We start from the raw sequence: 24,759 nt of genomic DNA, 5'->3' as shown, positions 1-24,759 counted from the left end.
TGGACACATGCAACAAGATCAGCAATAATTACCTCTTTAAATATTGAATTTCCATAGCAACAATTAGGCATATAAATAAAGGCTGGAAACCAAGGCTTCCAGGCATGACACCACATGGCAAACACAACATCCCCAAATCAACCCTTTTAATAAAACACCAACAATATGCCTCGGCTGGGTCAACCCATTTCCTGGTTTGAAAGAAACTCTCTAGAACTCCCCCTGCTATCCATCTTGGCAGTCTCTTGTTGAAGACTAGCTTCCTGAACCACAAGGGTGACTCTAGACGTTCTTGTAGGGAAAGGACAGCAATGACCATTTCATCACAAGAGAGCTCCCGGCTTCAAGACACATTTCTTTTCATCTATGAAACATTTCTCTAGAGAAAATTCCTAAGTCCAGAAAGATGGTTCTGTGAGTAAAATACTTGCTATCTTGAAAGGTATGAGTGTTTATTGGGCTTTGGTTCAGATCCCCAAGATCCACATAAACGCTGGGGATGTGCCTCATGCATATAACTCTAGTACCAGAGGCAGAGACAGCTGGATCCTAGGGGCTTACTGTTCACCCAGCCCAGGTTCAAAACATCAGGCATAAATATCCCCACCATGAGAGATTATTTATCCTCTGAGACCGTAAGCTAAAATAAACCCTTTCTCCCTTAAAAAAATAAAACATGGTGGAGAATGATTGAAGAAGGCAACCCCACACTGACCTTGGCACCACACATATATATACAAAATAAAGATAAATTTTAAAAATCTTAGAAGTTGTAAGGAAAACTCTCAAAACTTTTGCCCTGACGAAAGCAATCAAACAGCGTTTTGAGAATTACTTTCAAAATCAACATAACAAATAAGAGACCCGGACATTAAAGCTTCTGGGTGTCTTTTGCTTTGTACAAAGGATGAAGAAAATTCTTTATGGTAGACTTTGCATTATTTTTGAGGTGATGAGCAAGGGGACAAGATGTCAGCTAAGTCCCCAGAACTGAGCTTCTCCCTTGTGCTCCCCCTGCACTTGAACGTAACAGCCCTGGCTTCCCTGAAGGATGAGAGACGTGCAGAGATGTGAAAACTAGTCAGGGTCCCAGACCCTGGGATGAGCTGTGATGTGAGCTGACCAGTGTGACTTTTTAAGATCCTTCAGCAGGACTGGCAAGATGGCTCAAGGAGAAGCAGCACTTGCTTGACACAGTGAAAAGTGAAATGGCCTCAGAAGCCGTCCCCTGACCCTCACACGCTTGCTGTAGCATGTGTACCTGCACACACATAGAATAAATAAGTGTTCAAGAATTAACATATTTTTAATAAGTGATACCTCAATGCGCTCAAGGACCTGTGGCACACAGTCACTGTTTAAAATGCTGCCAAGTAATGCCATGATTTGAGGACAAAGTTAAATTATGCTAGTTGCGTGTTCCCGATATGACAATAAATCTGGGATGGGTGAGAGTATTCGAAAGCTATTTGTAGAATTTTCTTTCCATTCCTGGCTCTGCTGTGTTTGATTTTAGTTCACAACTTCCATGGCCCTTAGTCAAGCACATGATGATTCCATGGGGGGAAAAACGTTGACCAGTGATTACCAATCATTGCCTTGTGCCGGATCCAATGGCAGAGTAACTCTGGGAAGTGGAGTTAGCCAGGCAAATTTCATCCCAATTATCAAAATGGAACTGCTTTTATTGTGTTCCTATGCTGTCTGCCAAATACTGAGCAAGGCACTTTTCGTGTGTTATCTCGTTCAATTCTCAGGATAACACTACAAACTATATAATATAATTATATCCACTCACACTTGAGAAAAATGAGAGGTTAATCAATATTCCCACGGATCAGTTCAAGTTGACTGAATTAGGACTCATGCCCAAGCTGCACTGTCTGTGTCCATGCTGTGCTCCTACATGTCATTACCTGTCAAGGTACTAGCTCCTAAAAGCACCAGAAGTGACTTTTCCCCCTTTTTCCATGTTTGCGTTATCTGCATATGTTTTTTGCATGTGTGTTTGCACATATGTGTGGGTTTGAATGCATGCACAGGCCTAAGGTTGGTGTCAGCAATCGTCCTCAGTGGTTCTTTCACTATATTCTTTGAGGCAGGGTCTCTCAATGAAACCCAGAGCTCACCAGTATGGCTGCTCTCTTGCAAGTCAACTTGCCCTAAGAATCTGCTGTCTCCACCTTCTGAGGCTGGAATTACAAGCAGCCTCCACTCCTACTTGGCATTTACATGGGTTTCTGGGGATCAAAACTCTAGTCCTCATGCTTGCCCAGCCTCATGGGCTGACATTTTTCCATCCATCCAGAAATATGACAAAGAGAGTACCAGCACTTTGCTGAAGAATTAGCTAAGAGATTTAAACCTGGTACCATTAAATGAGCATGGCTTCCAGTTTTCCCAGGGAGGGAAAGCGGAATCTTCACAGTGGTGCTAGGGACTAAAAGGGCTTGAGTGTAGAAAGCCATGGGCATCAATCTGGCCTATCAGAGAATTTCCTCCCACATGAAACCCTGCTGCAGTTCTCACCCTTCCTGTGCAAACCAGCACCTCTTACCCCATCATTTTTCTGTAATTCCACCACTGCTAAGATAGGACCCTCAATGCAGCTGCCACACCTCCTCCTCTCCTAAAGCTGTGGCAGCTCCAAGACATTGCCTACACAGATGAGGGAAGTGTCTAGGCTTCCTATTGCATGGACACAGAACAGGACAAGTGAGTCACTTGGATGGTCTGACCACCATCACAGACACAGTAGGCATAGAGCTAGCGAATGTATGAAGGCCACAGTGAACTCAGATATCTTGACCAGCCCCACAGACATATGCAGCTATATTTTTAAACAATAGAAAAGGGGGTTGGGGAGGTCTCTTAGGGGTTAAGAGCACTTGTTGCTCATCCAGAGCTTACACTCACCTGGAATTCCCATTCCAGGGGATCTGATGTTCCCTTCTGGGGCCCTCTAGTACCTACACCCAAATCCACATAGCCACACAAAGATACAGCAGATGTATATATATTAAATCTTTTAAAATTAAAATAAAACGATATGCAGGCTTGGGAAGACTATGAGAGAGTTGTGTGATGGGTGTCATTATGGAACCTTTTCATGAAAACCCACTATCACTGAACATGACTAGGTTAGGGCCTGTCTTGCTCTATTTGGTTCCTTAAATGAACTGGCTTGTATAACTGATGACTCACAGTACTGGGAGCTGGGAGGCCAAGTTCTAAGCCAAAGACAAATCTGGCATATACGGAGAGGTCCCACTTTGGTCCCAGATGGCACCTTCTCACAGCGTCCTCACATAGAGTAAGGCACAGTTTTGAATAAGGAGGGCCACTTGCAGCCGCTGACCCTTCAGTCTTTGAAACACAAAACTTTGCAGAATCAAAGAAAAAAATGCACAGATAAAATTCCTGTAATCTCTGTTTTGCCTGTAAAAAAATAATCTAATTCCTGTATAAATAATTAAGACTCAGTCATTTGTACTAATTCATTAACTGAAGCTTGATCGTTAAGCTGTCACTGCAAACAGATAAGTGAATCAATAGCATTCAGAGGGAGAGTGTGCATCTCCAAACTCATGTCTCCATAAGGCAGAGGACTTCTACACTGCCCAGCAGAGGAGGTGAGCAACTTAAGTGACAAAGTAATTAAGCCAGGAGATTTGAAGGCAAGTGGTGTGCTTGGAATCGCTCCTCTAGCAAAGTCTACAACCTAATGGCCAGCTAATTCTAGAGGGCTGTAGACCATAATAATACAGTGTCCTCTGAGCTGAATGTGACCAGAAAAGGATCTTGTTGTCCATAAAATGTGACCAAATTTTCAGGTTATTAAACACCTGGGTTCTCTAATTCTGAAAATAACTTCTAAACAAGGAAAGAGAGAGCTGGATCAGTGAAATGGCTCAGAGGGTAAAAGCACTGGATGTCAAGCCTGATGATCTGAGTTCAATCTCCAGACCCCACTTGGTGAAAGGTGAGAACAAACTTACACAGGGATAGAGGAATTTCAATCTAGCAACATGGCTGCTCTGGCAAGCAATCGCTTCCAAAGATCTTCTAGGTCTATGTGATCTGGCTGGAATGCTGGCAAACTCTGGATTACAGTATGGTCTGACTGGAATACGGACAAGCCCTTAGCACACACCGTTTAATCCCACAATGAAGGTAAAGTTAGTTTAAAAAAGGAAGCAGCCATGTTTGAAGCTGACCTTTAATTGAGGGCAGACAAAGTGACGAATCAAAGAAAGATTTGATAGATTAAATCAGAGACAGAATATGCCCAATTCTCAGGAGAATAGGACAGGAAAGAGAGACAGCTACACAGACAGAGAGAGAGTTATTACTGAGAGTTTCTTACCAGGACAGTTTTACAGAGACAGGTTGCAGAAGGAACAAGATAGACACAAGTGAAGACAGAATGAGCCAGAGATTAGAAGGAGCCAGGAGATTAAAACAGATTACCAAAATTAGTTTGAGGGCAGGCAGAGCAATACAGTCAGAATCTAAGAGAAACTAGTTTGAATCAGTCAGCTTGGAGAGGCATTTAGGCCAGAACAGCTGAGTTGAACTAGCCAGTGAGAATTCAGAAAAAGCTAGAAAGGCTTGGGAACAGCTCTCACTCTTCTCCTCTTCTGAGGAAATAAAGACAATATTTACCCACAGGCTATTCTTTGACCCCCACAGGCATCATGGCACGCGCGCGCGCACGCACACACACACACACACACACACACACACACACACAAGATTTCTGGTAACCACCATTTTACTTTCTCTCTGAATTTGGATATTCTAAGTACTTCATCTAAATAGGCTCATTTTTTGCTATCATTTTTGCATGACTTATTCTGCTTAGGATAAGGCAGCATGCCTTGTAATTCCTTATTTGTGTAACAGCCCTGGCTGCCCTGAAACTCACTCTGTAGACCCAGCGGGCCTCAAACTCACAGAGAACCTAACCCTCCATCAGATTGCCCTATAATCGTGTGTCTATACGGTATTTCTGGATGACGATCAATGCAGTAAGGCCCAACCCACTGTGGGCGGTGCCACTCCTGGACAGCTGGTCCTGGGAGGGTGGGGAGTATGTAAAAAGGAAGCTGAGCCTGAAAGCTACCAGTAAGTAGCTTTCCTCCATGGCTCCTTCCTCTGCTCTTGCTCAAGTTCCTGTCCTGACTCCTCAGTGATTAGCTGCAATTAGGAGGTGTAAGGCAAATATACTCTTTCCTCCCCCAAGCTGCTGCTTCTCATGGTGTTTATACAGCAATAAAAAGCAAACTAGGACCCCTGTATCCCAGGCTGGTCTCAGATCCAATAGGCAGCCCAGGAAGACTTTGAACAGCCACACCTGGTTTTGTATGATGCTGAATGCTGAACTGAGCTACAGTCTCAGCCTGACTGTAAGAAATGTTTAATGACACTGCAGACTGAAGTTGTTTGTCTTCACAATTTCGCAGGTATTTGAGTAGATCTGTGAACTTGACTGTGAAATCTTTGAGGAGGCTTCAAAAACTTCTTACTTGCACCCACAGAGCAAGCTAGGCTTCCTAATATGTACTTGATGCTATGGTCTCTCTTCCCTGTTACAGACAGACAGTCATATGTTGTAAAAGTAACTTTTATACACCTGATGTAATTGTCTTCTTGGAGGCTTACAGCTGAATAAACTCACTCTTTCTAGCTCTCTCTGAATTCTGGCTGGCTGGTTCAACTCAGCTGTTCTGGCTCAAAACTCTTCTCCAAGCTGATTCAAACTGGCTTCCCTGGGCTTCTCCTGAATTGCTCTGCTTCTGAACTCCATGAACTGAGCATCACCAAACTACACAAACTCAACTGAACTCAACTGCTCTGAACTACCTGTACTGTACTGTTCTGTACTGAACTCAACTCTACTGCACTGCCTTCTCTACTGAACTCTCTACTCAGCTCTACTCCCTTCTCTGCTATACTGTCTTCTGTTTTCTCTCTCTCTCTCTCCTGCACCCTACTCTACTCTCTCAGTTCTACTGCGCTGCTCTGTAGTAGCTACTCTTTCCCATCTGTTCTTGTGAGATCTGGGTGTACTGTCTCGGACTCATTCTGTCAAAGCTTTCTCTGATTTGTCACATTGTCTGTCTTCCAATTAGACACCACTTTCCAACATGGCTGCCTCCTTCTAGAAATTAACTTTGCTTTCAGCATTTGGGATTAAAGGTAAATAGTTAGGGTGTGTCTGTATTCTAGCCAGAGATTAAAGGTGTGTCATTTCAGTCAGATCACACGGGCCCAGAAGGTCTTTGTGTGTGATCCCTTGCCAGAGCAGCCATATTGCTGAATTAAAATTCCTCTACAGTGTGTACTATACTCTACTAACCAATCAGAGACTCCAATTGAGAGTGCAAATTCTCCATGCTAGCTATGTTTTTCCCCTCCATAAGTAGTTGTTGGCACAGTGGTCAATGGTTTGAAAATTGTAGACTGGAAAAAAAAAACCCAAAGTCAATGCTTTTCCTTTACTTTCCTTCATGATCTAGTCTCCTTTTCTTGAATACCAGCTATCGCCTGCAACTTTAAAGGCTCCCAAAGTAAAACAGGCTATTTCCACTAGACCTGATTTCTTGCGGTTCTTCTCATCGGTTCACAGAGGAACCACTGACTTTCTCTGACATACTGTGAGCCTAATTCTACACCCAGTTCATCACTAATTAGCCGCATAATCTTGAACAGGTTTATTAAAATATCCAAGCCTCAGTCCCCTTACCAATAAAACATGTATTAAGTCTTCCTTTCAGGATCTTCTAAGAATTAAGACTTAGAGTTTAAAATATAAAATGACTTTTAAAAAGTTGGCACACTGAGAATGCAGATCAGAGGTAGTGCACTTGCCTAGCAAAGAGAGGCCATGAGTATGATCCCAACAGTGAGAAAAATGTTTTTAAAATAGCTTATACATAAATGGACATCAATTTAAAAAGTAAGCCATTGTTTTCTTATTATCAGTCTTGCTAAAATTATAGTCTGGCTTAATCCCCTCCCTAATCTTCCCACCTAATATCTGCTCCTCCCTACAAGTGATTTTTAACATTATTAATCAATATTCTACAAATGTGGCTTCTCTAAATTGCCATCCTGTTTCGTCTGCTTTCTTGCCCACCATCATCCAGTGTCTCACTAACACTTTGTTCCAAACACAGCCACGCTCACAGTTCTCTGAAGGAACTGGAGGAGCTTTCCCTTTGCTGCTATAGCAAATTACAACAAAACTTGGAGATTTTAGAAAAACATATGTTTCTTGACCAACAACTGTAGAAGTTAAAAGTCTACGTTAAGGTGTCAGCAAGCCCTGCTCTTCTGAACTCGCTAGAGGAGCCTGGCTTTCCCCAGCTGTGGAGAGGAGGCGTCCGTGTCTGCCGGCTCCTGACCCCATGGTCCATCCTCAAACCTAGCCGGCATGTATTCTCTTATCTTTCTGCCCCCTCTGTACTTTAAAAGGATCCTTATGTTGATTTCTTTTCATTCAAAGACTTAAATCAAATATCAACTAATGCAATAAGCTTTTAATACACGGTAGCTGTGTCTGAATCGTGTTCCCCTCCTATGAATTTATCTAACTCACTGTATCTCAACAATGATTCTACTATTGATGTGATAATTACCGAATTTTAATAGTCACCAGATTTAATTTCCAGTGGTCACAGCCAGGACCACTGTTCTGATCTCCAGCCCTGAGCAGAGTATAGAAAGAAAATAAGCTTTTGGCAAGTGTCTGATGAAAGAATGAATGAACCTTTGGGGTCAGGAAGGGGGAGGGGGAATCAAAGGTTGTGATTGTTATTGTTATCTTTTTAGATTCTTTGTGGTGTTTAATTTTTATTTTCTAATATAAATGCCCACAGAGGAAGTGTTAATGTAAAAATATAAGAGTCAGTCTCTAAAATTGTCAATGCTGGTCTCGCCTGGGCAATCACCTAGGGATCTTTAATAATTTTGGTAAGGGTTAGAGACACAGATCAGTTGTAGAGCACTTGCCTAGCATGTACAAGAACCTGGATTTGATTCCCACCACCACAGAAAGAGAGAGAGAGAGAGAGAGAGAGAGAGAGAGAGAGAGGATTTCAACTCAGTATCTGAGGTTCTAACTATGACCTGGGCATTGGGATTTTTAAAGTTCCTTTGAGATTCCAACATGTATTTGGAGCATTCAAATAGCCACACCTACAGACAAACGGTCAAAACTCATTAATACACTGTCTAGGAAACCCTCTGAGCTGAGCACGTATTTCCTTTGCAATAGATGCAACACACTCTTCTTGAAGAAAAACAACGCTGTCCGAGTTCTGGCGCAGCCTCTATGGAGCCGATCCTGCTGCTGCTTGGCTGGCTTTACTGTGCAGCCCTCACTCCTCACTGGAGCTCAACCCGGGAGGTTGATTCAGATCCTGAAAAGAGAGTCGCATCCCGCACAAGCTAAATGACTCCAACTGGATGAGGCCAACCCACAATTCACGAAGCCTCTTCAGCCCAGATTTCTAAGACGTCCACCAAAACATCAAGTTGGTTGGTTTCTCTTTTTCACCAACCTGTCTATGACCAAATCCATCCGAAAAAAGAAAGGATTTTTAAATAAAGCTCAGCCCGGAGGGATGCACAGTGTTTACTGGAAGGAACTGTTACATTCGGTCACAGTGAGCACCAATGACTGTGCGCTGTCTCCCTTCACTCCCGAGCTCGCGTGTTGGCACACCAGGCTCTCCATGTGAAGAAGCAAATGCATTTGTCAGTATGCACAGCAAAGTTTTTCACTCTTAAAGAGTTAGAACGGATTTTAAGAGCATGGTGCTTTAGGTCCAGCTCATAGTAACAGGTAAGATACCATCTCCTCTTTTGCATTATAGATTAAAACAAAGTAGCTTGAAAGTATTGAAAATAATAAATATTCCAAAGGTTGTTTTTGGTGTAAATTGCTATATGCTGAATTGAGCACAAGAAAATATGTCTAGTTTTAGGGGTTGATTGTTTCATGGTTTTTGTTTAGGAAGACCCACACTAAGTTGTACAGATTGGCCTCGATTTTGCCACATTGCCCAGGCTAGCCTCCAACTGTCAACAACTCTAGTTCATTTTCCCGAGCCCCAGGATTACAGGCCTGTGCCACTACACCTGACTTCAGAGCATTAGTCACTGACTGCTGATTAACAAATATCACAGGTGCACAGCCTCTGCCTTTCCATCACAGGCACCTGTTTCCCTCTCAAGTTCCAAGTGTGTGTGTGTGTGTGTATGTGTGTGTGTGTGTGTGTGTGTGTGTGTGTGTGTGTGTAGATTCTCCTAAACTATGATTACATTCCAATAAAATCATCCTTAAGTTCAAACTATCCAAACCATCCCAGGTTGGGGGAGTCTGCACTGTTGTTTTGCTAAACGGACATGCTGTCAGACTGCCTTCACACTCCGCATGTCCACATCCCGAGCCTCGTGCAGCCCGTAGTCTTCTTGCTCAAAGCAGCTCCCGTCTGCAGTGGGCGGCCGCTGATGCAGAGACACTCTGCGGCTGCTGGGCTGTGAGCAAATGCCCAGCTCTCTATCAACCCCTCCAAGCCCCGGAGAATGTAACAGAAAGGAATAGGAAAGAGTGCTACACGTGCTGTTTTCTGGATCCAGCGTGATCCCTGCAATCATGGGCGCACAGCAGCTGCGGTTAACACGCATAAGACCCACACAAGGGCGTGCCCTTCAATATTCCATTATGGATGAGGGAGGCTCTCCTGAAGCGTTTCCTCTCCCTGAGGGCGCGGTTAACGGTTGCCTGTGAAGCGGGTGCCATTTACTTCAGTGGTATAACGGGTGGGAAGTTGCCCACGATCCAGGAGATTGGTGGAGAAAGGAGGCGGCCAACAGGAGCCGGAGTAGGGTAGGAGGGTGATGGAGTGGGTATACCATAGCATGCCCTATGCATGTATGAAACGTTCAAAACAGTAAGTGATGATATTAACAATAACGACCACATAAGTACCCCAAGCTGAAAATGCATGTAGTACACCGAGTCTGACTCCAGCCATTCTGGCCCCAGGAACACAGCTCACCACAGGGTCATTTGTCCATCATAGCTCCAGGGCAGGCTGCCTGGAAGATGTAACTCACTGTCACTTCCTGACATACTGAGTGAGTGTTGCACTAGGAAGAAGGTGAAAATGTATTGTTTGGTTTCTACCAAATGCGCGTAATTTTCACACTATCATAAAGTGAAAACTCCTAAGTGAAGTCACTAATACATTGGGACTTATCAGTGTATTCGCGCACACACACACACACACACACACACACACAAAGAGGCATCTTTTTTGATATCCAATATAAACTTTCAGGAAACCTAAGTCCATGAAGATATACTTCTAGATGCCAGAAGCGGCATGTGATGAAGCCCAAATAAATATGAATATTTAAGTCAGGTCTACATTCTGGCTTGAGAGGGCTCTTGCTTCATTACACCTATGGGACTTGGGTACTGATTCTAAACAGGGAGGGGGGAGCACCCACGTCACAAATGGCCTCCGCAGACGCTGATGGCAAGCCTTGTCACACGATGGCTGCTCTTTGAGACAAGCTGCCGTAGAGAAAGGCTCATTTGGCATCCATTAGCTGAGGGTGCCCTCGGCTTCATGTCCTTGTTGACACCAGCAACAGTGATACCCGTCCTCACACCACGTGACCGAGTGCAGTGCTCTAACACAGACATCCAGGACATATTACTTACTGACTGCGGAGGCAGAGAGAGGAAATGAAAAGGAAGTGCATGTGGCAGCCATCCCATTAGCCAGTTCCTCTGGAGACACAAGGTGACGTTCCTTTCTTCCTCACAAAGGTCTGGAGAGGGAGTGCTTTCCCTTTCTTGACCACTGAGGAAACTGAAGTCTAGAGATGTTTTAAAAATTCCTAAGTATTGATCGGCAAAATGGATTCCACTAAATCTCCGTGACGCCAAGGCCAGCGTTCGTTCTCCTGTGCCAGGCTGTCTCTTACAAGTCTGGCTTGCTCCCTCACTCCTAAGCAGTAGCTGCTGACAAATCACTTACCCCTTAGGTGACCCCAATACAGGGTGACCTCACCTCTCCTTGCGGCTACAAACACCCCATTGTACATTCACAGGATTGGCCATGTCTTCTGTGGAAAAACAATTCAGCCCACAGCAGAGAGAATCTACTAATCAAATACTACCCTGACTACAGCCAAAGAGACTCAGTGTGGGAGGGGAAGGGTAGCAGAAGAGTGGATTAAAGGGGCTACAGAGGTGGCTCAGTGGTTAGGAGCACCGGCTGCCTTTCCGGAGTACTTGGGTTTGGCTCCCAGCACCCAATGGCAGGATACAACCATTGGTAGCTCCAGTTCCAGGGGATACAGTACCCTCTTCTGGGCTCTGTGGGCACCAGTCACACAAGTGATGCACAGATGTAAATGCAGATAAAAAAATACAATTTTAAAATGTGCATTAGACATGTAGGCTGGTGCAGAAACCGTGAGAATGAGAGACAGGAGACCGGGGGGGGGGGGGGTGTCAAAAGGAGTTGCATAGGAAGCTCAACATCCCATTGAGGTAAGTGTGGGTTCCAGAAAGAAACGTTTAGCTTCCTGTAGGAGGGCAGGGAAGGAAGAAGTTACACTGGAGTAACAAATGTTAGGCTGACATCTTTAAAGGAAAGAAACCAAAGCCACATAAGAATTCAGTGTACATACCTATCTCGCAGCAGATAAATACACACGTACATGTGCCAAGCAGCTCACATAGAAAATCCAAGCTGTATGGCTTAGTGAAAATGTGAATGTGGTTTAATGAGTCGCCGAATAAATGCATTCTCATGAATTACGCTCAGCATCGAGCCGAACGTTTGCTATAAAATCCATCTCTAGATAATTGCTCGCACACAGAAGGAGCAAGGAAAAACCTTAGGCGCTGACTTTCTAAGGCTGTGGGGACTACACAAGAGTGAAACTTTCTTCTTGGGACTACTTCTGAGGACATGGCAGCTTTATTGGGTGTCTGGTCTCCCTTCAGTTCCTTTTTATGGCTGCACACAGCAATGAGAGCCGTGAAATTTCTGCTGAGATGTCACTTTTGTCCCCACCTGCCTGTATAACATCTGAGACAATGCCTAGAACTTCACTACCCTCTTTGCTATGCGGAAAGAGCCCCTGTTTTCAAGCGCCTTCAGCGGGGACAATTGCGATGTAAGTCCCGCGGCACGAAACAGAGATGAGAAATAAAATGTTTCAAATGGTTAAAAGAAAAAAATTAACACCCAGAGAGCATTGCTTTATCTTTGGGTGCTTGTGAGGAAATGTTTAAGAATACATTCATATGAATATCTGTTGCCTTTTCTAAGCCAAATATATATGAAAATAATCATTTTCTCCATTCATGGTAGAAACACAATGTAGCCGTTTGTCACACGAACCTGGATGTACACTTGTTCCATTTCACTCGGTTATTTCTCTCGTCACCTTTTTCCTTCTCCTTTAACCAGGTTTTTCTATCATCTCTATACCAAGAATTTGAAGGAAACTTCATCTGAGAAATTCAAGGAGGGTAGATAGGAGGAGTCCCGTCGGATGGAAAAGAAAACCATGCAAAGCTTTGTGGAGATGAAGAGGTGAGAAACACGATCCCTAGCTCGCCAGACCACACTCTCTTTGTCTCAGGGAAAGCCATGCCTACCTGACCACAACCCTCAGTTAAAAATTCCAGCTTCACTAGTGGTAACAGCCACTGCCTTATTCCACAGATAAAGGGCAAGAAGACGATGTGTTGGTGTGAGTATAAAGTCCTTTCTATGAGATACTCATGGTCAGCATATAAGAGATTTCCCGCTGAAAAACGGCTTCTCTACCATGGGGAATTCTGCTCTAGCATGTGAATCAGTGGGAATGTGAGATCAGGCTCATAGAAGCAAGAAAAAAAAATGGGTTTAAAAAAAAAAAACTAACAAAAAGATTTGGGTTGGAAAATCCCCAAAGAATGTTTGGAAAGCTGTATGCAGTCTTCCACCCTTTCTGGGCTGACCTCAGCCTCTTCGGTCATTATAGAGGAACAGCACCCCGAACCTACAGTTGCGCTTCCCCCTTCAAGTCCAGGACTCAGTGGTTTACAGAGATGGCCTGACCTTGACGGGGAGACAGCATCATAAACCCACCCTGAATTCAAAGCATCATAGGCTGAAATGCATGTACTCCGCTTGACCTCCCAATAGCCATGGCTTCCCAGCAGAGTGGATTGCAGCCTGTCACTGTCCTTTGCCCCTGTAACGGTGTAGCTGAAAGGGAACTGAGCTGTGGCAGCCCAACAGACACAGGACTGGACCAGCGAGCACTGAGCTGGCCAAAGGTCAGAACTCAAAACCAAGACAGCACTGAGTGAGCGTTCCTTCCACCCCCACCTCTCGATAGAGTTGGAGGCCATCTGTAGTCCTCCATGCTGCCTGTGACCTCAGGGAGGTGACCAAAGCCTTCTAAAGGCCAAATGCTACAGCCCGCTCCTGTCCTCCGACCCTCCCATCATGCGCTACTTGACTGCTAGCTTGGCCTCGAGATTCTTTTCTCCTAAGACTCTACCAAAGTCACAGCATTACTGCAGGGCCCTGGTCTCTGATTACTCCCTTTTCTCCTTCCAAGTTTTCTCCTTGCCATAAGGAAGCAAACATCCTTCCAAATCATTGCACTCTGCATTTCCCTCATTCTCTCTCCCTCTGGCCATGCTGTCCACTCCTGTAGCTTCAGCACCCATCCTTTGTGTGTTTGACCCTCCAAATCATCCCTCTTGGCCCCAGGTCTCCAAATAGCTTTCACCTGGATTTCCAAACAACTCCACACACCTTTTGTGAAATATCCTGGTGGCCTCTTAAAACACCTAAGTAAACTGAGTCTGCCTTCTTTCCCCAATTCGCAGCTTCTCTGAACTTCTGTTAACATCATTACAATCCCAATATCTAACCATTTAAATCTGCAAACTCGTCTTTCCAGACTCCTTGTTATCACCCCTAAGTCCGAGCCAGCCTCAGTACCATGTGCTCAGGTGGTAGCCATCTTTCCTAATCACCTCCTAGCCTCCAGGTATTGCTGTCCTCGGCCATTCTTGTGTCCCTGACAGCATCCACCTGTTTACACATTTCCATGAAATTCTCCTTGTTTCCAAGGCTTGTCAGAGCACCTTTGCCCAACCTTCCAAATGCCCACAATCTAATCGCAAACTAGCCTCCTAGAAGGATCCCTCACCTTACATCACAGAATCCTGTAGCCTAGCCCTTCGCTCAATCCTTAACTACTTTACCTCCTGCCCAGCCCCTGTGTTCCAAATCTCTGCCTCCTTTCTGTCTGTCATGAAAACCCACGCCTTTACATCAGAGGCCATTCTACATCAGGAATGCTGGGTTTACCCCAGTGTCATTGGAATGGTTCTCTGTGAATCTCTTTGTTTAAACCTCTCCAGGCCTGTGGTTGTGTATGAGCCATGGTGTATATGCACCGTTTCTTCTGGTCTGTTACAGTCCAGCAGGCTACGTCTTCTTTATTTCTTCATCTCCACCACATAGGTCAGTAAATATTTCTTATAGTTGAACTGACTCTGGTTTTCGCCCCTCCCCCCCGAGAAATGCAAGTGAGTGAACGGCAGATTTTGGAGCTGCCTGCTTGCCTTGGAGGGGCATGTGGCTTCCAAAACATCCTCATTTTGATGCATAGAAATGTAAGCACTCCTTCATCTCTTAAGACATTCTGTTATCCTAGTCATCACAAAATCAAAACTACTTGTCACTTTCAAGCTCCGTGGAATAGGCTTGTAGCAGGGTAGGAAGCAGCAGGGTGGTGTTTCCTAAGGTACAGAATTGCATCTGCACTCCAACAAAAACTCGATGCATACTCCCTTAATTAACTCTACTTGTCATTTAAAGCAAACACAGTATGCGTTTTACTTGTAGAGTGTTCAGGCCCCTAAAGCTAGCACCCATAACAACACAGCCTTTTCCCACCTATCAGTTACCCAGGCTCACATCAAGATTAAAGCCATGTTCTCTTATCGAGATACTTGAATACTATCACATGGTCATGAAATTCCTTCCCCAAAACACGAGCCGTAAAGAAGATGGTTCAGAACTTTAATTAAGCTCAAAGATGCATTCGCCCAATGAATAACTTTTCCAGCAATTTGAAAAATCTTTGCAGAAAAGAGATGCCAGAAAGCCTAAGGAGATGAGCAGTCATCATCCTGTGGACGAAATGCTTGGCTGCAGTCTCATTTTCCATCACACTTTATTTAATTTTTCTTTACTCATATCACATAAATTAACTCAGCAGCCATGCAGAATAATTTTGCTTCATTTGGATCCAAATTAATGAGTGTGATCACAAAGCCATGTATACAATTTCAATGAAGATACACTGTAATTATTCTATTGCCCAGGTTAGCATTTCAGCCATGTATTAATGTATTTTGAATGTGTGATGTATGATACTTTTGTGGTCTCCTTCCATAACCTCCTATTGAAAAATGTCTTCCAGATTTAAAAAAAAAATGCTACAATAAAGTATTAAACACACAGAAATAAAACAGAAAAATAGTCAGGGAGATATAAAGAAATAACAAAGGGAGAAACATATTGGAAGGAACCCATTTCCTCCTGCACGTTTTATTTCCAAATAGCTTTGGTAAGTAATGCATGAAGCCAGGCAACAAGATATCTCTTTGTTTCCTTCTCTCAGCATCTGAAGAGTTTCATGGACAGAGAAATCTGGCCATTTGAGCATGTGGACGAAACGGAGAGGAGAAACCGCAAAAGAAGACAGACACTCACATCTGCAGGCAATCATGAATTTTTCTGGTAAGCGTCAGCTTGAGACCATGAATTATTCCTGCCCAGGCCACACAGTTCACCAAGCAGGCTCAACAGCATGACACTCTCAGGGAAGGCGATTATATGCCTTTCGAATTAATCCCAAACAAGACAATGATTTAGAAATTGACACATTCTCTTCTAAGGAGCTTTTTAGCCATAAGAGTAATTTTTCCCTCCCCACTCTTTGGGTCTTCCAACCAAACCCTCTTTCTCCTCACTGCTGTTCAAGGTATAAAGCAGGGGCTTCCACCTGCTAGCACTCACAGACCAATACCTTTAATTTTTGGCACTTATTTACAGTCTGAATAGACCGTCCACACCTGCTTTCCCTCTAATTAGCTGGCTATCTAAAGGCTTCGGTCTGAGCCTGCCAGCTTCCTGAACTAAGAGGAAGATCATTTAGCTGCTGGTGTGAGAGAAATGGGGGCAGGAAAAGGAAGAAATTTTTTCTTTCAGAGAATTTATATAGGAAAACATTAGCACAGAATGAAGAATTTTTCATAAAAAATAAAGAAGTAAAAACCCTTTAAGACAACTTGAAGCCAAGGAAATGAATAGCATCCCTAACTGACAGTGATCCAGTCTTTTCTATCTAAGAGCATAGGAAATATTCTATGGAGTCCAACTTTCTTCCCAGTTCACTGTCTGTAATGTCACTCTGCATCATGCCATCAGAGATAGGGAACATGGTCCCCATTATGTTAGTCGGGGTTCTCTAAGGGAGTAGAACTTTAGTGTTAGAATGCATTATGAATGGATTTATTGGGCTGGCTTACACATAATAGGGCTGGACGGTCCAGTAATGAAATGACTGTCTGCACACAGGAGAGGCTGAGGACCCAGGAGATGCTCCTTCCGCTGCACTGGGTGCTGGGCAGTGCTAAGGACCTGGAGGATGCCTGGAGAGACTTGGTCTTCAGTCCCATCGGAAGAACAAAGAGGTTGGGTTCTGGAGTCAACAAAGGCGGGACGGTGTCAAGGAAACAGCGCCACTCACCAGGAAGAAACAAAGCCAGACACTCAGCACCGCTTTCCTTTGAACCATGAAGGCAAGAAGACCCTACTGCATGGCAGATCTTCGACCTTCAGTTAGGCCCTGCTGGGAAAACCCTCCCAGACATGCCCAAAGGTGTCTCTCAGTTAATTCCAGACTCAATCAAGATGGCAAACATTATCACCTCACAAACAGCGCAGAAAGAAGACTGGGTTGGAAACAGAAATCTTTGGGCCCCTAACTTTACCTCTGACCCACTGCTAGAATCTGAACAAGTCATGTAATTTAGGAACTGTGAGGTCATAAGCTAGAGGTGGGAATGGAAAAGGCTGACCCTTGATTTTACTTTGCCTTCAACATCTGTCATTTTAGCTTCTTTTTACAGCACAAACCATGACTCAAACCACCCAGGAGGGAAAGGGAGGGATGAAATGAAAAGTTTCACGAAAAATTAATCTTTTTCAGCATGAGTGGAAAGATTAAAATGTTCCAAATGTCAGGAGGCCAGCTTTAGAACTTAGAGGAAACTCAAGCAATTATCAGTTCCAACTTTCTCACATTACAAATAAGAAAACCAGTGTCTCCTTTATCACAACTCATTTGTCCCAACATCATGGAGCAAAATAGAGATAAGAAGACAAGTTCAACTGCCTCTTGGAACGAGTAACTGGTGGTTTGGAGTGCAACAATCTATACTTCTTTGTCCTTCAATTTGTACCCAAAATGCACAGAATAGCAAAGAGGCTAGTCACGTGACAAAAATTAGGTGCTACTTTTTTTTTCTTTCAATCTTATTTTAGATGCTCCTCATGCTGGCTTCCCAGGGCACAGATGGCACAGTAATGATGGATTCCCAAAGGTCTTTAAGTTTAGTATTAGCCAAGCAGAACCCTGCATTTCAGTTATTAAGGCTTTCCTTGACATCTATAATGGGGTCAGGGACTGGAGAGATGACTCAGATAGTGAAGCACTTAGTTCACAAGCATGAGGGGCTTGAGCTAGGATCCCCAGAACTCACCTAAGAAGCCAGGTATGGTGGTACACGCCTGTAGTACCAAGAGGGAGGCAGAAAGAGGTAAATCGCTTGACGCTCACAAGCCAGCTAGCCTGGCCTGCACGGCAAAGGTCTAGGTCAATGAGAGACGTTGTCTCAAGTAAGGCCTGAGGATTGAGACCTGCAGTTGCCCTCTGACCTCCATGCAAATGCCCATGCCCACATGTGTACCCATACACTTGCACACATTAAAGGGGATTCACATCCAGATAAAGCCATCACGAGTCAAAGCCATCCTAAGTCAAACATGCGTGTTTGCACACTAAGTATTAGAATTTGCCCAGCCTAAGCACTTAGACTAGGCTGTACCTGGGCAAGTTCACCCAGCCTGGCCTGGTTTATAATAAAATACTGAACATCTTATGCAGTCTCCTGCATCTAAAGTTCTTAGTACACTTCTTTGCCAGGTACGTGTGTCCCACAACACATGTAGAGGGAAGAGGAGTCAGCTTTCTCCTTCTGCCATGTGAGTCCCGGAGATGGAACACAGGTTGCCAGAGTTGATGGAGAGCACTTTTGCCTCCCAAGCCTCCTTTGAGGACTCCTTTGATCTCATTGTTTTGTATGCTGAATTTTTATTAAAGTGGAAATATGATGCTTATAAGGGATAGCCTTGTGTTTTGGAGGTAAACTTGTTTTTGTTTTGATCCCACGTGTAGGATATAGGACTGCTTCGGATTGTCCACAGCAGCAAACTATTCACCTCATGTGGCTCTGAGAGGGGCTCTTTCCCAGCTTGAAGATAGTTTAATTCTGAGGACTCTGAGAGGGAATAAAGGCCAGAACCCAGAGAGTGTTGGCGGAGGGAGGCTCCATTTGGCTAAGAGAAACATCCAGTTGGCTTTTCCCCAGTTTTGTGACCTATCTTGGCCATTGAAAAGTGCACAGCGCCATGGCTCATGAACTGGAGAGTGATTTTGAAATGGGTCCCTGTGAATTCGTAATTTCAGGTTAACCACAGAGTAAGTAGCAGTCCTCATCCCTGCTGGATGTCCAAATCCAGAGCTACAAGACTACTCTGACCCCTTGACTCAAAGAACACATCCTACCCAGGAAGATCCCACTGTCTGCAGACGCCCACCTGCCATTCAGAAAGGGCATAAAATAGTTCTGTTGGTTGTGAAACAAACTTCAGATTTTGGAGGACACCCACCTCAGGGGGGGGGACCTAAGTCACACCGGAACCTGTATGTGGAGACTGATGACTCTTTAATTAACAGTGACACCTTAAAGTGATGTCTCCTCTCCTCACGACTCAGAATGTTTTTACTGGAAAGAGCTCCTTTGGCTTTTTTTTTTTTCATTTGCAAACAGCATTTTTTATTCAAATCTTTTCATGTTCTTCCACTCTTAGATGACAATGAAAATCTGAATAGAAGACAATATTTTACTGATGAAATGTTTCAACTAAGTCTATTTGAGTATCAATGAGCTCAGCTCAGTGGGGAATGTTTGTGGTAGGTAAAACTGGCAACATGACTTTGAACATCATATACCAATGACAAAATAAACTCCACAAAGCTCTCACCAAATATTCACCTATCTGTTATGGCCTAAGAACCCATTACACACACACACACAACATGTATTTTTTTTAAATAAATCTCGTTGTTGTTACATTATCTAGAACCTGTAGATAATTCCTTTAATATGTTTGTTTTCAAGCCTGGCTTGTATGTTAGTAATTATTCAAGGCTACATTTGAAGTCTTGATTCTCTTGTGCCAACCTTGGGAGTACAAGTCAAAGGGCAGAAGATGTTCTCCCAACATGTTCTGTTTTGTCAACATATTTTTACCAATGTTAATGTTAAAATGCTTAATAGTGTGTGTGTATGTATGTATATACATATGTATGTATTGTTTGACGTTCCATGCTTCTTCATGTTCCCATTAGCTACATGGCATGTCATCTTGAAGTACGGCTTCCTTTGGCTTTTAAAACGTTTATGTGTTACCAGGGATCAACTGTGAGTCTCTTGAAACCACGGTGTGAATCAAAACAATTTCCCCCAGGTTTAAGACTTACATTAATGAGAACTGGTTTGTGCTGGAATGCCAGCACTCTGGGGGCTAGACTACATAGTGAGACCCTGTCTCAAAAACAAACAGGAAATAAGACAACATAAGCAAGACTGAAGGAAAGACACTGTGAGCAAGAACAGGAGTGGACACAGCTAGCATTGTGGCGCTTGAGTCAGAAACGTCCTGTGTTTGCATGTATTGTGCATTCGGTCCCGGCTAATGCTGCTGCTTTGCAAGTATGAGGAATCTTTGGGATGGGAAGGCTGCCGAACAGAGCCTTGAAAGTTATACCCACCTTTGATTCTTGTCTCTCTCTCTGCCTCATGCCAGCTTTCCTTCCCCACCATAACCTGCTGAAACCCTGAGACAAAGTAAATATTTTCTCTCTTTAAAAAAGAATATTTTACGTGTATTTTATGTGTATGAATATCTTACTGTGTGTGTCTGTGTGTATGAGTGTGTGTGTGTGTGTGTGTGTGCATGTGTGTGTGTGTGTGTACCACATATGTGCAGTGCCCGGGGAGGCCAGAACTTGTCACATTCCCTGGGATTGGAGTTATAGATGGCTTCGAACTGCCTTATTGCCGCTGGGGATTGACCCTGGATCCTCTGCGAGAACAGCCCATGCTCTCAACCAATGAGCCGTCTCTCCATCCTAAGACTTCCTCTCACAGTGGCTTCTGTCTGATATTTGCTCACAGAGACTAATCCAACTGGCGCTCTGCTTCGCTTTTAATTTTTATTAGTTCTTCGGGGGTGTCACACAGCATGTTCTGATCACAGTCCCATCCTTGCCCCAGCATCCGAGCTCCATTCTGCTTCCCTGCCAAGCCAACTTGGTGCCCTTTATAAAGAGAAATCAAGGTCAGACTGTGCTTTCAGAACACTCTGCAGCTAGAGAGACGTTTAGGTGGTTAAGAGCACAGGCTGCTCTCACAGAGGACCGCCATCCAGCTGCCAGCACCCACATGAAGCCTGCAACCATGTGTACCCCCGGCTCTAGGATTATCCGACACCTCTAGAGGCACCTACACACTCACACACACACACACACACACACGTGCACACACACACATATCCATGCACAGGCACATACACATACAGCCAAAATAAAACACACCTTAAAAAAAAAAAACAAAAAAAACAAGAAGATTCCTTAAATGAATATTTTATTTGAAGGTACATGCTACCTCTAAGGCTATTATCATTGATATGTAAATTCTAAAATACAATAAACAAATAATAATAATTTTAAAATGCCAAGATGGTGAAGAAGTAAAGAAAAATCCTACCAACAGAAGAAATGAATTAATGACTTTTAAATTGAGCAAAAGAAAAATTATGACTGTTGTCTTAATGGAAACGTCTAAATGTTTTGCTTCCGTAGAATGTGCCAAGGGTGGTAAGACAAGGGGTAAACTGCCCTGGTATACCTTCTCCCTCTAAATTTTAAATCCCAAGGTAATTGGCTGTCACTCTTAGTTGTCTCTGTGTCTTTTTAAAGTCTCCTCGGGTCCTTTTTAAACTGACCAGATTCACTAAGCTCTTCCCTTCCAGAGTAAACAATAAAAGCTTTGAAGAAGACTCAGAAAAGTGATGGTGAAAAGAAGACTGAGACTAGACCAGCTGCCTGGAAGACACAATAACCAGCAAAGTTGCCCAGAAGAGGTTTAGACCAACTGAGTCACTTGAAAGGACCCTCTCTGATGACTAAGGAGGTTGAGCATTTCTTTAAGTGTTTCTCTGCCTTTCAACATTCCTATATTGAGATTACTCTGTTTAGTTCTGTACCCCATTTTTTTAATTGGATTACTTGATTTGTTGCTTTTTAACTTCTTGAGTTCTTTATATATTCTGGATATTAGCCCTCTGTCAGATATAAGATTGGTGAAGATACTTTCCCAGAGGAAAGGCTGTAGGCTGCTGTTTTGTTCTGACAAGAGTGTCTTTTGCTTTACAAAAGCTTTTCAGTTTCATGAGGTCCCATTTATTGACTGTTGATCTTAGAACCTGTGCTGTTGGTGTTCTGTTCAGGAAGTTGTCTCCTATGCCGATGAGTTCTAGGGTCTTCGCCACTTTTTCTTCTAACAGATTTAGTGTGTCTGGTTTTATGTTGAGGTCTTTGATCCACTTGGCCTTTAGTTTTGTACAGGGTGATAAGTATAGATCTATTTACATTTTTCTACATGTATATATCCAGTTAGACCAGCACAATTTGTTGAAGATGCTGTCTTTTTTCCATTATATGGTTTTGGCATCTTTGTCAAATCGAAACAACTCTGAGATTTCACCTTACACCCATCAGAATGGCAAAGATCAGAAACTCAAGTGACAACACATGCTGGAGAGGCTGTGGAGAAAGGTGAGCCCTCCTCCATTGCTGGTGGGAATATAAATTTGTACAACCACTTTGGAACTCAATCTGGAGTTTTCTCAGACAATTCAAAACAGTGCTAGCTCAAGATACAGCTGTACCACTTCTAGGCATGTATCCAAAATATGCTCAAGAATACAATAAGGACATTTGCTCAACAATGTTCATAGCAGCTTTACTCATAATAGCCAGAATCTGGAAACAACCCAGATGTCCCTCAACAGAGGAGTGGATACAGAAATTGTGGTACATTTACACAATGGAATACTACTCAGCAATTAAAAACAAGGAAATAATGAAGTTTACAGGCAAATGGTAGAAACTAGAAAAGATCATCCTGAGTGAGGTATCCCAGAAGCAGAAAGACATACATGGTATATACTCACTTATAAGTTGATATCAGACATATAATATAGGATAATCATACTAAAATCTATACTCCTAAAGAAACTAAGCAAGAAGGAGGACCCTGGGTAAGATGCTCAATCCTCATTTAGAAAGACAAATGGGATAGACATTGAAAGAGGGTGAAAACAAGGAATAAGACAGGAACCTACCACAGAGGGACTCTGAAAGACTCTACCCAACAAGGTATCAAAGCAGATGCTGAGACTCATAAGCAAACTTTGGGCAGAGTGCAGGGAATCTTATGAAAGAATGGGGAGATAGAAAGACCTGGAGGGGACTAGAGCTCCACAAGGAGAGAAACAGAACCAAAACATCTGGGCACGGGTGTCTTTTCTGAGACTGATACTCTAAACAAGGACCATGCATGGAGATAACCTAGAACCTCTGCACAGAGGTAGACCATGGCAGCTCAATGTCCAAGTGGGTTCCCTAATAAGGCGAGCAGGGACTGTCTCTGACATGAACTCAGTGGCTAGCCCTTTGATCACCTCCCCCTGAGGGGGGAGCAGCCTTACCAGGCCACAGAGGAAGACTATGAAAGATAGTCCAGATGAGACCTGATAGACTAGGGTCAGATGGAAGGGGAGGAGGACCTCCCCTATCAGTGGACTGGGTAAGAGGCATGGGAGGAGAAAGGGAAGGAGGGTGGGTTTGGGAGGGGATGTGGGAAGGGGCTACAGCTGGGATACAAAGTGAATAAACTGTAATTAATAGAAAAAATAATAAAAAAGAAAGTACACTCTCCGCTCATCTGAGCTGCGTGCAGGCTGTTCAGTGAGTTCCAGGCTCCCAGCTTTGTGAGCTGTCTCCCAGGCTTTGGGGATGCAGCTGGCTTTGAGTCATTTCTGCCCCTGTAAGCCATCCTTCAGCCACATTTCTATAACTAGCGCCAAGTTGGACTTGGTGATATCCAAACTTTGGTCTGTTGTGAGCTTTCTATATGGGGTGAGTAGGGGTGTGTGTGTGTGTGTGTGTGTGTGTGTGTGTGTGTGTGTGTTGTATCTCCTGAGGAACAGTTTTGTCATACAACACCAATTACTGACAGGTGTGTTTTTTTCTCATCCACAATACTGATAGAGTCATTTTACATTCACATTTTAATATCCATTCCCATCTTAATCCAAGACACAGCCCTGCCCTACAGCACTGAGAAAACTCCCAAATACTTTGTTTTTCTTCTGTGGAAAGGAACTGATTATAGTGACAATATTAGAGAGAGCAATAGTTTGAAAACATTGCCTGGGGGACACAGAAGTTATTTTTATTTCACAATTAGGCACTTCTGTCCCTAGGGCATTTTACAGCCATGGTTTGAAATAACAGCTATTATTTTATTACAATTTTCTATTTTTTTGCACATAAAAATATTTAGGAAGTGGTTTTAGCTGGGTTTTATTAGTCATAATGCCAGGAAGCGCCTAGTGTTATGGATGATGGAATTATCTTTGAGGGCTTCCCTTTAGTGTTATGTCTTCCTTATAGTCTACATTCTCTCACTGTTTGGTACTAGGACTGAAATATAAAGTAGAAATTGAATATTCCCTCCATTTGTATAAGTAACGTGCACACGGGGATAAAGTGTATTCTGTCCATATGTTTCCACTCGTCCCCAAAATCAGCATGAAATTGTCCGTGCCATCCGTGAACGTACTTAGTATCTTTAGGTAAGGCCGTGTAGACTTGATTCAGCAAGCACAGAAGCAGCAATTCCAAAACAGCCAACTGGGTGGGACAGCCTCTCCCTCTTAGGTGGTTTAATAAACTCAAAATTCTGCTCACTGGTGTATGTGTGTAGAGAGGACAGAATAACAAAGTCATAAAATACAAAAGGTTGCCTTGTGTATTGAGACAATTCCTAAATGCAAAATGAAACTAACCTTTTTGAAATCCATCACGTTGTGTGTGTGTGTGTGTGTGTGTGTGTGTGCGCGTGCACGCGCAGGTACAGGTATGTGCAGGTGTGTGCGGAGCCCAGGAGTCAACACTGAATATCTTCCTATATCAATTCCATTTCACTGTGTAAGATAGTGTTTCTCACTG

This window comes from Psammomys obesus, unplaced genomic scaffold (assembly GCF_907164565.1).
Source record: "Psammomys obesus unplaced genomic scaffold, mPsaObe1.curated_primary_1811, whole genome shotgun sequence".
NCBI lineage: Eukaryota > Metazoa > Chordata > Mammalia > Rodentia > Muridae > Psammomys > Psammomys obesus.
This window is presented reverse-complemented; position numbering follows the sequence as displayed.